We start from the raw sequence: 15,333 nt of genomic DNA on the forward strand, positions 1-15,333 counted from the left end.
GATGCGTTTCGGGGTTAAGTTTTTGATGAGTTTGTTCTTCTTTTTTTGCAGGTTATTGGAGAGGATCGAGAGCGTCGTCGAGGAGGGGTGAGTGAGTATACCTGAAATATCTGAATTGTGAATTTGATATTGGGATGAGCTTGTTAATCGCTTGGGAGATTAGTTCGTCAAATAAGAAAGTGTCGTTAAAATGCAACAATGTATGCGTTCTGTGTATCGAGATTATGATACATTGTTTTTTTGTTTCTGATTGATAACGCCGTCGTCATCGACAATCAGGAAATCAAAATGCAACGATAGGGAAACGCGCTGGCTATATTCGAATTAATTAATTCGCGATAGTGACCTATCGAACGCGCGACGAAGTATAGTTTCGACAAACAGTGTACGTATATTTTTATCAAAACTCCTTGCTCGACTGACTCATCCTTTTTTTTCGAATTTAGGACTCTTATCGTCTACCGCCTCGGTTTCGGGTATAACGAAAATATAAATGCGAAATTTCGACGGTCGTTAAAAAAACAACGTTATCGCCTATACGCGATAAGTAGTACGCTTGAAAATGGACATCGTTTACTTGCGCAATGGAAGCGCGGCAGGATTTATTTTTCGACTCGATAAGCAACGAAATAATCGTCACTCAGTGACTAAAGCCGTCTGCACCTGCAACTTCTCGAGTTCAGCTGATAATACGTTCACTCCTTTCTTTCCTCGCCTCCTCGTGTGTCCTCCTACATCGCCAATAACTCGTCGTCGGCGGTGAGAACTCGCGTGCATGCGAAAAAGCTTGGCTTCCCGAACTCTATATATTCCCCTCGGCTGAACTACCTTGTTTTTCTCCACCTCTCTGACTTCTTTACTTCCCTCGCGAAGCAGGCTTCGCTCTCTACTCTTGTCAATCTCTTGTCTGAGTGTTTTCCAAGTATTTTTAGCGTGAGAGGGGCGTTTCGCTCTGTTTTCGAAAATCTCCACAGGTGCATTTCTCATTCCATCGCGAACGAACGATCTGCGCAATCCCCAGCGGTCTATAACTTATGCAACTTGGAGTGCACAATTGCCGCCTAGTTATATCCACACGCGCGCATATTGAAAGTCGCGCGCGATAATGAATGTATACTCACACACGCGCGTTGAGAGGAAAAAAAATCGAGCGTCGCCGAGGAACCGTCGGAAAATCGGCACGTGCATCACGGCGCCGCGAAAGTGAGAGTAGCCGCGCGGTGCTCGTGAACTAGCCACTGCGAGAGAAATTCCTGCAGCGCGTCGATGATGTTGTATCGCTCTGAGAAATTCGCGCTACTGTTCCAGTTCGGAGAAGTCTCGCGCGCTGGCTTTTCTTTGGCGTGGGGGGAAATAGTTGGCTTTTCGGAGAATTCGCGGATGGAGGTGTATTGAGAGCGCGATGAACGTGATTGATATTGGGGGAATAGTGGTGTTTAATGAGAAATTTCTGGTAAGAGTTAAATATTCAGCAACGCACAATCGCAAAATAACCCAAGCCCACGAAAATTGCATTTATACTGTTCTCGCATAATCCTCTCGCACGATGCACATGCTACATCGTTTCGACGCCCAATTAATCACGACGTCACTCGCAGCCGTATTTTGATGGATCGCGCGACAGAGCGGCTCGTTAAAAACCCGAGAACGATTCGAGTTCGCTCCATTATACGCCGCCTATCGATATAAACAATACGTGCGGCGCATCACCCTTTCGTCGCATAAGTACTAAACGTCAAAACCGCGCCGTCTGACCGTATGTACTATATAGCCATCAGACGAGCTTTTTGTGTCACAAAAGACACGCATGCACGCGTTACTCATCGCTCAGGGATGAGCGTTAATGTGCCTGCATTACATGTATATAGAGGTTCGACGCGGCTGAGTATTTTCTCGCACTTCTTTCTCTCTCCCCTTTTCTCTCATTGGCTTTTACCAACGACGTGTGCAGCGCACTCGTGTGCCACTGCATAATGAAGGATTTTACTTTTTAGTGAAAGTTCCAGGGGAGTTTAGCTGCGGTGTATGCGCGTACTTTTGTAGCTTTTATTGGTCGTTGGAAATTGCAAATTGGGTACTTTGTTATGGGGGCCTTATACCTACTGCGTATAGTGGATCGTACACGTGTAAACATTCTTTATGGGGATTCTAAAATTACGTTGTTTTTCACTTCGGCGCGGGAGATTTAATGCGCTAACTTTCATCGACGTACTGGGGAAAATGCTTCTGAAAATTTCTACGTCTAACAACAACGTTAAAATTACAAAAATTGAAAAAAATATTAGCGAAAATTCCTCCCAACCACATATCTCACAGCCAGATATGCAACGACACGCTTCGCGCTCTAAGCTCTGTCGCCCCACCGCTGACGCCATATGCGTGCGCAGCTCTGGGGTAGCTCTCTTTCATTGTTTTCAAGGTGACGGTCGGATTAGATCTGGTAATTCTGCGATTTCCAGAAGAAAAATCCTCACCGACGATTACCAGTCGCAGCCGGGCGCGTCGAATTACATATTTAAATTTTATAGCCAGCTTTAAGTTTAGTCGCGCGAATAATGCTAATGGCCGCTCTCGTACGTGCGGAATTTAAAAAAAAAAATTATAAAAAAGCTCTACGTGTATTTTTTGAGATGGAATGTTATACAGCGCATTCCGAACGCTACCCCAAATAATTCGATATCCGGCAAAACGAGGCGCGCTTTCGGTGGCAAACCCGAGGCGGCCTTTTGTTTTCAGTCGACCCCCGCTGCATCGCGATAAAAATTAAAGAACGCATAATAACTCGGGCTCTGTCTGCGTTAGCCCCTCGTATGTCGACTCTAATTACTCGGGCGCGTTATGCATGCGCGGCAGCCGCTCTCGATGCGTCACGCGCCTACTGCACCGGGTGACTGACACTGCACTTGCACTGTACGGCCGACTACTGCTCCTTTCACTTTTACAACGTCCGTTTATCCCCTGTATCGCGGCCTATTATTTGCAAACGATGATTAGCGATTTTAGTTTAAAGAATAAATTTCATCGACTGTCGATCTAATCACAAAAGGCAAACACCGAAGAAAAAAAAACAAAATCCCAACGACACACAGCCGTCGGCCAAAATGGGACCGGTGACACGAACGCGTTTAGGGCCCTATAGAGGGTAGCTGCAGAGTGCAGAGCGCTGTGGAGCAGCCGCGCTATCACGCGCTATCACGTGGCCTTGTCCTTGAACGCGGCCCGTGAACCCGCGAGCGAGCGAGTGCCGCTTTTATCGATCAGCCCCCGCATGCGTCCCGCGCCTCGTTCGTCGGCTTATATCCATACGCCGCAGTCGCTTTCCTCTCTCACTCACTCACTCTTGACGCGATGCATGTGTGTATACAGAGAGAACGACTGCGTTGTGCAGCTTATACACGGTTGTATAAGAGACAATGACCGCGAGGTATAGGCAATGTTGCGATTAACGCGCGCGCCTGATGTGTTCTGCGAGGATAGCTCGATGGAGAAAGTTGCAATTTATTCGTGTAGCGTTTCTGCCAGTCATTCGGAATGCGTTATTAAATTTATCTTCGAAGAAAGTTCGGGATGTGTGCGAGTTGAGATTCTCTTTATCTAACGCAATGCGAGATAGTTTTCTCTGAATATTTCTGGTTCGCGCAGCATGTATATTTGTATAGTTCGCAGTAATCTTCTTTACAACTAGAAAGATTAAGTCTCCGGCAGTTATGGCATAAATTGCTCAAAAGCAGGCCCGTAACAAAAGACAGTTTTTACATACGAGGCATACCGCTGTCTAAGGACTGGGCTCTCGCAGATAGCGATAAGGGGAATGGAAAAATGCCAAGAGCTATAGTCCAAAAGACCAAAGATGTTGTGCATTGATACAGTTCACGCAACTCCGGCCGATCGAGCTAAAAACAGACCAAACTCGAACCCCCGATGATCCGACTAACCCATTTAAAGCCTGCGCCCAAAAATACTCTAGCCCGTGCCCAAAAATGCTCCGAAGCGTGTTAAAAATACACCCTCTGGCGATGCACATCCTGTTTACATCGAGTCTCTCGCACTGCATCAGCGCAGTGCGCGAGTGTGGGACGTTTGTGCTATATTCACATTCTCTGGTTTATCCCGCAGTCTAGGCGTTCAATCCCACAGTAGCACACATATAGCGAAGGCACGCAATACGAGCCGTCGCTTACGCGTCTGAGTTCCCCCCATCCACGTGATCGGGCTTGTATTATAGTAGTAGGCTGCACACCCTCCATCTAGAAGTATTAGATTCGAAAGCGGCGCGCGCGCGCGCGTTCTAGGTCGAGTAGAACCGAGGTCAAGGCCTCTCGCTATTTAGGGGACGAGTTAGACGCTCTGCCCTATAACTATATAAGGTGGGAGAGAGAGAGAGAGAGAGAGAGAGAGAGAGAGAGAGAGAGCGAGAGAGAGAGATAGTAGAGGAGCCGGTCCTGGGTACACCATTAACGTCTACGCGCGTGTGTGTGTGTGTGTGCGCGCGCGAGCTTCCGAATCGATATATAGGCCGAGTCATCCGCCCGTCCTTTTTTCTCTCTGACTTCTGCGGGTGCGAGAGACTGGCTTTGGGAAATGCCGGTGACGAAGGTTTTCTTTCTCTTTGCTCTCGCGGGACGCGCGCCCCTATGCGTATATAGCCGAGAGAGAGAGGGAGATAGAGGATGCAACCTTGAATTATTAGTGCGAGCCACGCTTTATTTGTCGAGGGTGTTGCGACTGCTCTCGCGGAGATCCGCTGGATGAATTTCGGATCGCGCTTAGAAATATAGTACGTGAGATGGATGATGATAAGTTCGAACGAATGATTCGAATGTGGATTTTTGAATTGGTTTTCATTCGCAGCTGTCCTTCTGTAAATGTGATTCTCGACGTAAATACATCACGATCATCCTTCAGCGTCATTAAACCCACGAGTGAACTATATAATACGCTCTCCTATTATATAGGGCATGACGTCATCACGCTAGATCCGAATAATCGGGAGTTAAAACCGGTCCACAGATAAGCGAACTGCGATCCAGACCTATTATGCCCTACACACTGATCTCCATCTCGCTCTCGGCACATCTTTCTCGTTGTATAAGGTTAGGGTCGGGGCTCTGCGGCACATATGTCGACACGCGACGCAAATACGAGCCAGTCTGCACAATGTGGAGTAGAGGGAGATGCGGAGCTATACGATGAGAGTTAACCAAACGCAGGTATCTTTCGTGTGTGGTTGTTTACTGGACTGTTGGTCAGTTCTGTTTCGTGGAATTTACGGATTTTTTTTCAATATAGTAGCTTAACATGTTTACTTGCTCCGATAATAGGCGCAAACCAAAGCCCCCAGCCACGTCTCTGACACAAAAGAGCAAAGAAAACAACGCGAGGCTGGAATCAAATACCAAGATGCGTCTGGCGGAGCACAGACAAGGATAGAATCCATCTCTCAGCTATGCACACGTGCAGTGGAGAGATGCTGAAAGCGAAGAGAAACCGAACGAGGAAAAGTATATGTAAAGCCGAGAAGCGCGAGCAGAGTCGGTTTACACTTCACTCAGAGGTGGTCGTTGTCGTCGTAGTGGCATCTTCTCTTTTCACGCTTTCGTTGCTCGAGCTTCTGCGACTGTATATTCCGAGTGTATAGTACGCCACCCAAAAAAATGTCCTCTTGGATCAAGAGGAAACAATCTTAATTTAGGACCCAAAATTTAAATCATTTTGAAGTAAAGAGATTCCGTTTGATTCAAATAGATTCCTTTTGATTCAATAGGAATACTTTTGCTTCAAAAAAAATTTTTTTTAGAAAAATTGTAAGGCAAAACGATTCCTATTGAATCAAAAGGAATCCATTTGAATCAAACGGAATCTCTTTACTTCAAAATGATTTAAATTTTGGGTCCTAAATTAAGATTGTTTCCTCTTGATCCAAGAGGACATTTTTTTGGGTGTACTAGCACATGGAATCAGCCATAGTTTCGCCAAACCCGAGTAGCTGCGAAACTGAACAGTTTATTGGACTGGCCTTTCTGTCGGCATCTGAACTATACAGTCTCTGACTATCAACGCTAGGTGGCGCTCAGCTGCTTTCGTACTTCCCTCGTCGCTGTTTGCGAGTCCAGAGCATAAATAGCAGTACACTGAAAAAACGATCCTCTTACAACAAAAGGAATCCTTTTGTCACAAGAGTAATTTCATCTCAATTTTGATACCTAGAGGATGTCTTTTAGCGACGAAAGGATTATCCTTTGCGTACAAATATTAATTGCGACAAGAGGAAATAATTTTGTCGTAATGAGGTTTTACATTTTGCCTTGAGAGAAAATCATTTTCAATCAAGACATTTAGTAAAAGTATTTATGAAATGAATCAGCGTTATTATTCTCTAATAAAAAATAATATTACATTTGTAAAGTTTTATGAACAGAAAATAAGAAACTGCTTAGGTGTATGTAGCACATAATGTATGATTAGCCATCTTTGGAAGACACAAGTTTATGCATTGGTTTATATCTAAGCAGCTCAGTACTCTTTTTTAGTGACCAACGGTTTAACTGATCTATACTGTAGCTGTGCAAATGAGCGTTAAAGCCTAAGCAAGTCCACAGTTTACCAATTACATAAGTTGTGCTTGTATTCGTTAGTAAAATGTGGAAAATTTGCATAACTATAGGTAAATCTGCGACTAAAAAATAAATTACAAACATTCCTTCTTTATAATAGAAACCATTTTCTCTAAACCACGGAACGCATTGTTGTACTATATTTACATTTATAAGTCTTTCTTCAATTATATTAGAAAAGTGTTTGAAACCTTCTTTAAAGAACATTTTTTTTCTTTTTTTGGTCCATACTCAGAGGGTAAACACACACTTTCCTTACACTTAAAATAATGTGCGAGCCTTATCTGATGCTGAATACACAAAGATAATGGAATATTAATTCTATTTTGAGAATTTCGCGCATAACCAGTCAAAACTTTATGCTTCGCCTCATATCGCATACACCATACATTTACTATTAATCCGATCAACAGTAAGAGTTTTGGGTAATGAATCAAGTAATGATGTTTTTGTTCGTTCGTCCAAACAGTGGTGCTCGCGCTGCTCTAGAAAACCCGCAAGAGTAGGAGGTTAGAAACACCGCGTTAGAAACACTCCGCGCGATATATCGGGAGTCACTCGACGCTGTCTGGTACTTTTCACTGTGCCGGGCACGACATACCTTTTCCGCGGAGTTGTATGCACGTATATAGTATATACGTGCTTTTACGCTCGAAACTCCTGCCGACGAACCGATTCCACCAGCGGCTCCGAGCGGTTCGTTCTGCTCGCTCGCGCTGCTCTAGAAATCCCGCAAGAATTTGAGGTTATAGAAGCACTTTGCGCGATATACCGGGAGTCACTTAACGCTCTCTGGCGCTTTTTCACTGTCTCGGGCACGACGTACCTTTACCGCGGAGATGTATGCACGTTGTATGGTGTATACGTGATTTCTCGCCCTCTCTCTGGGAGCACGCGTCCACAGTCAACAAACTTCTTCTGCGGAATGGCGATCGGGCGCGGATTAACATCTTGCATTCAAAAGAAATCCTCTTGGCACAAGAGGATTCAAAGGAGAGAAATTTTATTGCTTACAGGATTATCCTTATGTCTCAAGAAGGTTCATTTTCTTAGTGTACTTGTATGAGCTGCTCATGCTATCATAAAATAACTAAATAAATTAATTTTTTCAATCGTTGCCTTTTATTTGAAAAAACCAAATCACTCTAAATCCATCCCTACAAGTCTCACCGCAATAATACATGACTCCTGCGCGCGCGCGCGCACACGCGGCTCTCACCATGGGGCGACTGGTTCAAGTTCACGCTCTCGCGCGAGGCTCCAGGGCTCAAGGCCGCCGTGAGAGAGAAAGCCTTCCTCGTTCGCGCAATGTGTATACATGTGCGCAGTGTAAATGTACACTCTATACCTGCGATGCGTCGCTACACCGCTGGTCCGGATTCCATGCATTGAGGTATCACACGGAGAAAATAAGCGAAGGATTCGGATAGGGGTAGGGGCCGCAGCCGGAAATTGATTTTCGGTTCGATGGGAGGAGAGAAACTTCGCTAGGATGACCGAGTGGGCGAGGTTGGCCTTACCGGTGATTCATCGGTGCTGAATTATTCGCTATACTGGCGGAAATGAAAATTTTGGCACTAGCGCGGTGCGGATCTTTATGGTTTATCGTAACTTCATCGAATTACGAGCAGATGAGCTCGGTTTGAATATAAGTGGGTAGTTCGCGTATTGGAGTTGCCAATCTAGTCGAAGGTTCGAATTATTGAAACACTACGCGCGTTTCAAAGCCATTGCTGATAGGGTATCATGTAATCCAGCTTCAAGGGCCTTACCTTCAGAGCAGTTGCGTTCAAGGCTAATTAGATCGTCGGATGGATCCTTCGCTGAACGCTGAATTAATTTAAACAATTCCTTAACTTTCACTTCGATCGAGATATAGAAATATAACTCGAGCCTCAATTACGTAAAACAGAAACAACGATTAGCAGGGAATTCAGTAGCGTTCAGCGGAATCCCAGGAAACGCAACGAGCGATCCATTAATCACCCAATAAATCTCACACCCATCGCTCACAAGAGACCACCATCAGCTCTCTCTTTCACTCTCCGAACCCGTTACTCACCTCTCCTCGATTCAACGCATGCATTTCCCGCACTAATAGACACGCATACGTACTAGATTTCGTGCGCCAGTGCGCGATAATTGACGGATCGACTCTCGAAAGTCTCGAGTCACGATGCGGGCCTTCGCTCTTCTCGGGGACGTGACCTTAAACTTGAACCGATTCGGGAGCTCGAGGCCGCAGCCAGTTCGACGGCCGAGTTCAAGGTCGGCGGGCCTCGAAAATCGGCCGGGCCACTTTCGCTCTCGTGTATAGTTGAGAGAGCCTCGAGTCATCGCGTCGTTTGTAACGCGTGTGTTGGGTATCGGCTGCGGAGAGTTTTGCCGTTGATGCCTTTAATGCCAGATACTTGATTTATTATCAATTTACTCGCAAGAGTCTACGGATTTCATACACTTCGAATCTCTTTCCCGCAAGAAAGCAGCGAACGAGTTTTCCCCGCGGTGAAATTCCAACAGCCGCTCGCGCACTTTCACCCGCTGATTTTTCGCGAAATAAATCTACAAATATTCATAAAGAAAATTGAGAAACGTGCGAACGACAGCCGAAAAAAGGCGACTTCACCGCAAGAAACTAATTTCGTATCTCCAAGTTCGCTGACTTTCGGCCCGTAAATTCTTAACAATCCCAATAAAGTCCATAGCCGTGTGTAAGCTAGCGATATACCCGCAACTAGTTCAGTGCAGCTATAGCTATATAGAAAACGAACTTTCATCAGGCAGCGGCAGCTGCTGCCGCTGCGGCGCATCGGAGAGCGAGAGTTTCGGAGAAATTGCATCGGGTCCTCGACACCGTGCGAATAAGCCGCGAAAAAGCGAAACCGAGCGAGCCAACGTACTTGACTTTCATTCGAGCTCTCCGTATAAACGCAGAGCTCTTAATTGTCGATTCGCGATAGATCGAGAGCGGGATTTTCTAATAGACTGCAGAGAGGGAGAGAGAAGTGAAATTGGAAGATTTGCTACGATCTGCACGTTTTTTTTACTTTCGCGTGTGCGCAGACTAATGCGTGAGCGTAATTGGCGCGGTTTTGTTGCGCTGACAGGCTGATGCCTCGGTGCGTGTTACTGGGAACTGATTTTTTATTGTTCATTCGGAAACAGTTGTGAGATCGCGGGGTATGCATATAATTAATTATTCGGCGGTAGATTACCGATCTCGAGGCTTTAAAAGAAAAACCATAATCAATCGAAAAAGAAACCGGTATCAACAACGCAGCACAGCGATCGAAAGTGTCCCCAGCGCGTGAGCCGGTACCAGGTCCCCGCTCTGAGCCTCAACCGAACCACAGCCAGTCTCTTACTCTCTATAACCTCCGCTCGCTCGCTCGAGATTTCTCCGACTGCAGAGACCCCCACCACTTCACGAATCCGACCCGGCAGTACAGCTCCGTGACCCGCAACCGATTTCTCACTTTCGCGAGTTCTGCTCGCGACCGCGATCTCACCGAAAGTGAAATGTGGGTAAGCGTGCCTCGACCCAGTTGGCCCGGCTCTCGGCACACTTTCACCTTTTCTCCCGCGGAAAATCGAGAGCGAGCGGCCCGATTCGCGGCCGATCGAAAGCGCAAGTGGGCCCAACGAGAGTGAAAGCGAGCCGAGAGCTGAAAGCGAGAGTGAGTCGACGAGGCCACAGGAGCAGCGAGCGAGAGTTGTGCGCTGCCTGGAGAACGCGTGTGAGAGTTTACGTCCTATGGTGTATACGTGTAGAGATCGGTATGGGCTCGAGAAGACGTTGAACTGGGTGTGTGGATGAGAAAGAGCGAGCGCAGTGGGTTTCGTTATGAAATCAACGCGACCGATGTATACTACTTACCGATTTCTTCTACAGTTTGTGGGAACGGTTGGTCTGTGCATAGAAAATCGGTATTCGAAAACGTGGAGTATTTCCAGATTTTTTTCTGGAAAATAATTATTCTCGAGTGTAAAAAGCGTGACCGCCGATTTTTTCAGCGATCGCATTAAAAATGTAACTGCGAACTTTCTACCAATCTCTAAAATATCGCGCGGAAAGTAGGGACCCTCGCTATCGAGTCAGAAACAGAAGAAGAAGCTGAGAAAGGTCCAGTCCAAAAACTCTCTCCCTCTCGTCTTTCTCGAACGAAAGCGAAACCGATCTCGGCTCGCACGGGGCCTTCGACCTCTCGCGCGTGTCTAGCCGTTGAACCAGTGACCTTCATTCAGCACCAGAACCGGTCCTCTTCGCTCTTCGTTCGGGGGACTAGTTATATAGAGGTGCACAGTTCGCGCAGACGAAAGGGGATACGCGCTCATGCCCGCCCTCTTCTTCTTCCTAAGCCCGAGGCTCATCGCGAGAATATAGTCCCGTTCAGGGGGCGGAGGAGTGGGCCGGTCTCTCTCACTCTCGGATTTGCATCCGAAGACTCGCAAGCGGCTGTCAAAATAAGGCTGGGATCCGTGTGGGAATCCAATGGGAGGACGCTTATGGCCGATTATGCGAGGCACGCACGCACGTGATGGGATTATAAACGGAGTATAGGCTGCGTTTTATAGTCGCGCTGTTTTACAAAACGCGCACGGAGATGCAGCGATCTCGATAGCATTATTACCACCAGGCGCCGCTTTCCATCGAGCTAAATTATCCCTCCGGCTGTAATTTCGCGACGAATCACGCATCGGAGTAGAACTCATCGCGATAGCTTAAACGCAAGGTGTAGGTGCTGTAGGTGTGTGTACGTTGGGGTATAGGTGAATATAACGAGTCGTCGCGAGGGAGAGAGAGAGAGAGAGAGAGAGAGAGAGAGAGAGAGAGAGAGAGAGAGAGAGAGAGAGAAAAATTGATGAAAGTACGGGAAGGCTTATCGGGGAAAAACAGCGTCTTACATGCGCGGTCGTTGCGTGACTGCAGCCATGACCTGTCGCAATTCAGTTATCACTCCAGCGCCGAGTTGAGTCTGATAAGGCTGGTAATGAGAGGAGGGCGTATACATGTATGCGATGTCTGAAGTGAGAGGGAACTCGATGCACGCGACAGTTGGCTGTTGTACGAGTGCGTATACATGTAAGAATCGTATTGTACAAGGCTCGACCTATCGACGGAAATTAATCGGCTATTATTAAACGCAACGATCGGCAAAGAATTAACGCGCTTATCGACATTGTAATTCAGTGAAATGTAAATACGCTTTATCGCGGCAATATTCGATAACGCAAGAGATAAAAATATCGTCCGACGAAGAATAGCTGCCTACTGCATCAGTCGCAAATCTCTTGGAGGAAAAACAATAGGCTGCATCTGACATAATCCTTGCGTACTGACGAAATCCATGTTATTGTATAGCCTTCAATTTCTGATGACATTCAGACGGCTGCGTAATCCGCGACTCCACGCACATTCGTGTATGTAGGTGTAACGAGGCGGTCGTTTGGGGGTCAATCGATTGTAAACCGTTTCGGATAGCGCGTATCGCTCGGGTTGCATCGCGAGGCGAAATTCGGTCGGCGAGCGCGCTCGCGAGCGGAAAAAAATGCAACGATTGCAGGAGTAAACGCACGATCGACGTCGCGTTATCTGAATCGAGCTGGCGACGTCGTGTTTACCGGGAGTTAATTTCTGGAAATCATCGTTTTCCCGTTGTTGATGTCGGTTACTGGATTGTCATCACTGCCTCAATGTGTGATTAACCTTGAATAATTAACCTCCAACGATCTGCGGCATGCTTAATCGTGAAAAAATGTACGAGTTTTATTCTGGTGCTGCTCATTTCGCATGATGTAATCGGCGCGTTATCGACTCGTCCATCGCAAAAATGGAAAAAGAATCCGACTCTTACTTAGCCAAGAGCCACACAATCGTGACATAATGAAAAAAAGCCGTCGTAATTATTCCGCGCAGACCCAGTTCGCCGAAAACCGCGCGCAGCAGGTTAACGTGCCAAAATCCATTACGGCGCTTTCACGATGACTTGCTCCTCTCTCGCGTTTTTGTTTTCGACTCGATAAAACTCGCTGGCGCCGTATAACACGCAAACAACGCGCGATTTTTCTACCGGGAACTGCAGTGGCATTGACCTCGCTCGCGAATCGAGCGATTTTATCGCGCGGCCGGTCGAAGCGGACGGATTTCGCGTGAGCTCTGCGTGCGGTGTGGGGTCTCATTAAAAAGGCTAGGCTGGTGCGTAACAACCTACGACAAGGCTCTCGTCTTGCGCAGCTCGGATCCTTAGAGGAGCGGACTTTTTACGAGTTTATGATATAAACGTGGATGCTTTGAGTTTTACGGTGGATTTAGGAAATTATCGCAGGTTTTTATGAGCTTCTTCTCGTTTGCGTGAGCTTTTTCTTGGAGTGTTTCTCGAGTACGTGATTATATATGCAAGATATTCAACAAAGTTTCAAAGAACAGTCTTTTTCCTACAAAAGTCTCAGTATCACCTCACTTTCAATACGATTCATTGCACAGGCGATCACTGAACCGGCCAAATTTTTCGTTTCGAAAAACATACGCGCACAGGCGCCATCGGCGCATTCTTTTTTTATTTCGCAGCCGCGGCGTCGAATTTCGTCATTTATCGACTCTCTTCGCCACAGGGTTATCGCGATGACATTGAACGCAGCGGCGTTCGGTCAATCAGTCAGTGAACTCGGCCGTCTTGGCCTCCGTAATTCTCCGCACCGGCAGATGAAAATAATAACGCAGGATCAAGGATTATCATTATCGCTTTGCGAGATCGAAATCTTTCCTCTTAATTGCGATAAAGAAACGACTGCGCTGCGTACGTGACTAACGCCGCAATACTTTGTTGTAATGTTCGGCCTGGAGGAAGTGGATTTGAATTTTTAATTGTCTTAACGACGCGTTACTTAGTTATCGTATAGAATAAAAATTCAATGTCGATGGATGTACGTGTTGTGCGAATGGTCTATACGTATACGTCGTCGTTTTGTTCGCTCGAGTAACTCCAGAGGCACTTCCTCCGCACTGGGTTTCGCCAGACAATGCTGCATGGAATATTCATAAAATATCTCTCCATCGCTCGTCGTATACCCAATTCGCTTCCCGGCTGAAAAAGTACGCTTTATTAGCAACAAAAATCGGACATTTTATTCACTCCCGTGCGAGAATCAATGACACAAGAGCCTAGGGCCGGCGACGATTCGCTTGAATATTTAACGAACGTTTGGACTCCTATACGTATAGCTTCCGGTAGAATATACTCTGTCTCCCTCGCCGAGCGTGTGCCAAGTCTCATTGGTATGAAAAAATCAATGTTCACCTCCTATAGACACACTCGTCTCTCCGGCGATGGAGATTCTCGCGCTGTACTGCACTGCGCCATAAAAGCTCTATAAGCTCTTCGCTTTGTTTCATCATTTAATAAGCGTCCATATACTATTTTCTCCTTAATCATAGAGGTATGATAAAAAAAAACGAAAACGGCGATGTATTCCTGGAAGGCAATAAAGGAATCTACACACGCACACACACACACATACATACAGTTGTCGTGTGTACAAATAAAAGGTGGGTGCGTGATCAACGCGGACGGAAACGGGAGTATTTTCATTAATGTTGCACGATGCAGGGGTAACCCCGTCGACTGCAAAAGTTGTATACCTACATGCGAATGCGATGGCTCATTGGTCTCAACGTGCTTATGCCGCGAATTTCCGCGAGTATAAATCGTGTATGCCGTATTATTCCGCGCGCGTAATAAAAAGTATCATATTATATTTGGCATCCCTCGAATTCAAATGCATGATTCGAAGCGCTTTTATCAAACAACGGATCGAACGTAAAATTCGAATGAATAATCAAACATCGGCAAACTCGTCCATCAGTAGCTAGTGCTATAGTCATTCATCTCTAATCCCGAGCCGTCCAATTAACGCCCTCCCTCTCCGCAATCATACACGACTATGCCTCGACTCGTCACACACGCTACACACCGCCCGACAACCAGTAAACCGCGACATCCCTCCCACACACCTCCGAAGACAGAAAAAAAATCTCCAACCCTAATCATCGTCATTACACCCGCGCGAAAAAGGAGTAAACTCGAGTCTCTAACGACAAAATAAAGCCAACAAAAAAGAGAAGAAAAGAAGGGAGTCCGCGGCTCACCCACCCACCCACACACCCTCTGGTGGTGGTAGCGTCAGTCTAGCCTTGACTGCACGTGTGGGGGTTGCCATGGCGATGCGCGTACTCGACTCTGCGTGAAAGCTCTCTCTCTCTCTCTCTCTCTCTCTCTCTCTCTCTCTCTCTCTCTCTCTCTCTCTCGCGCCGGGAGCCTCTGACCCCGACCTTTCAGGTGGATGACCTCCACTGCACTGCTGCGCCGTCGCACTTCCGCGCGCCAAGCCCTATAGACGCGTTCTCCCTCCCTCTGTCTCTCTGGTTGTGGGTGTATGTCTGCGCAGCGGTTCTTTCTGCTGTGTTGCTTCTTCTTTACTGGCGAGCCAGGATTCGTCTGAGAGGGTGAGAGGAGAGCGTGATGGATGGATTGTAAATCGTACGATTTTTATTATGGCGGAGATTTTTATGGCTGAGTAGCAGTGGAGAAAAGAGAGTTGTGGGAAGGCGCCAGGGATTTTTGCAATTTTACGGTGGGAAGTGGATTTTCTCTTTTTTAGTTACTTTCGCTGGTTGACAAAATCGTGTGAAAATTTCTACTTTGTTGTTTTGATTTTGTTG

At 46.7% G+C, this 15,333-nt stretch overlaps 1 long non-coding RNA gene across 1 annotated transcript in view; it reads left to right on the top strand.

Annotated features, from left to right (window-relative positions):
• LOC116416982 overlaps positions 1–15,333 on the top strand; it is a 39,510-nt gene that overhangs the window by 388 nt on the left and 23,789 nt on the right. Inside the window, exon 2 of the long non-coding RNA XR_004227298.2 lies at positions 52–87. This is a non-coding gene — a long non-coding RNA (uncharacterized LOC116416982). The remainder of the gene's footprint in view (positions 1–51; positions 88–15,333) is intronic.

The sequence above is a fragment of the Nasonia vitripennis genome, chromosome 3 (genome assembly GCF_009193385.2).
Source record: "Nasonia vitripennis strain AsymCx chromosome 3, Nvit_psr_1.1, whole genome shotgun sequence".
Taxonomy (NCBI): domain Eukaryota; kingdom Metazoa; phylum Arthropoda; class Insecta; order Hymenoptera; family Pteromalidae; genus Nasonia; species Nasonia vitripennis.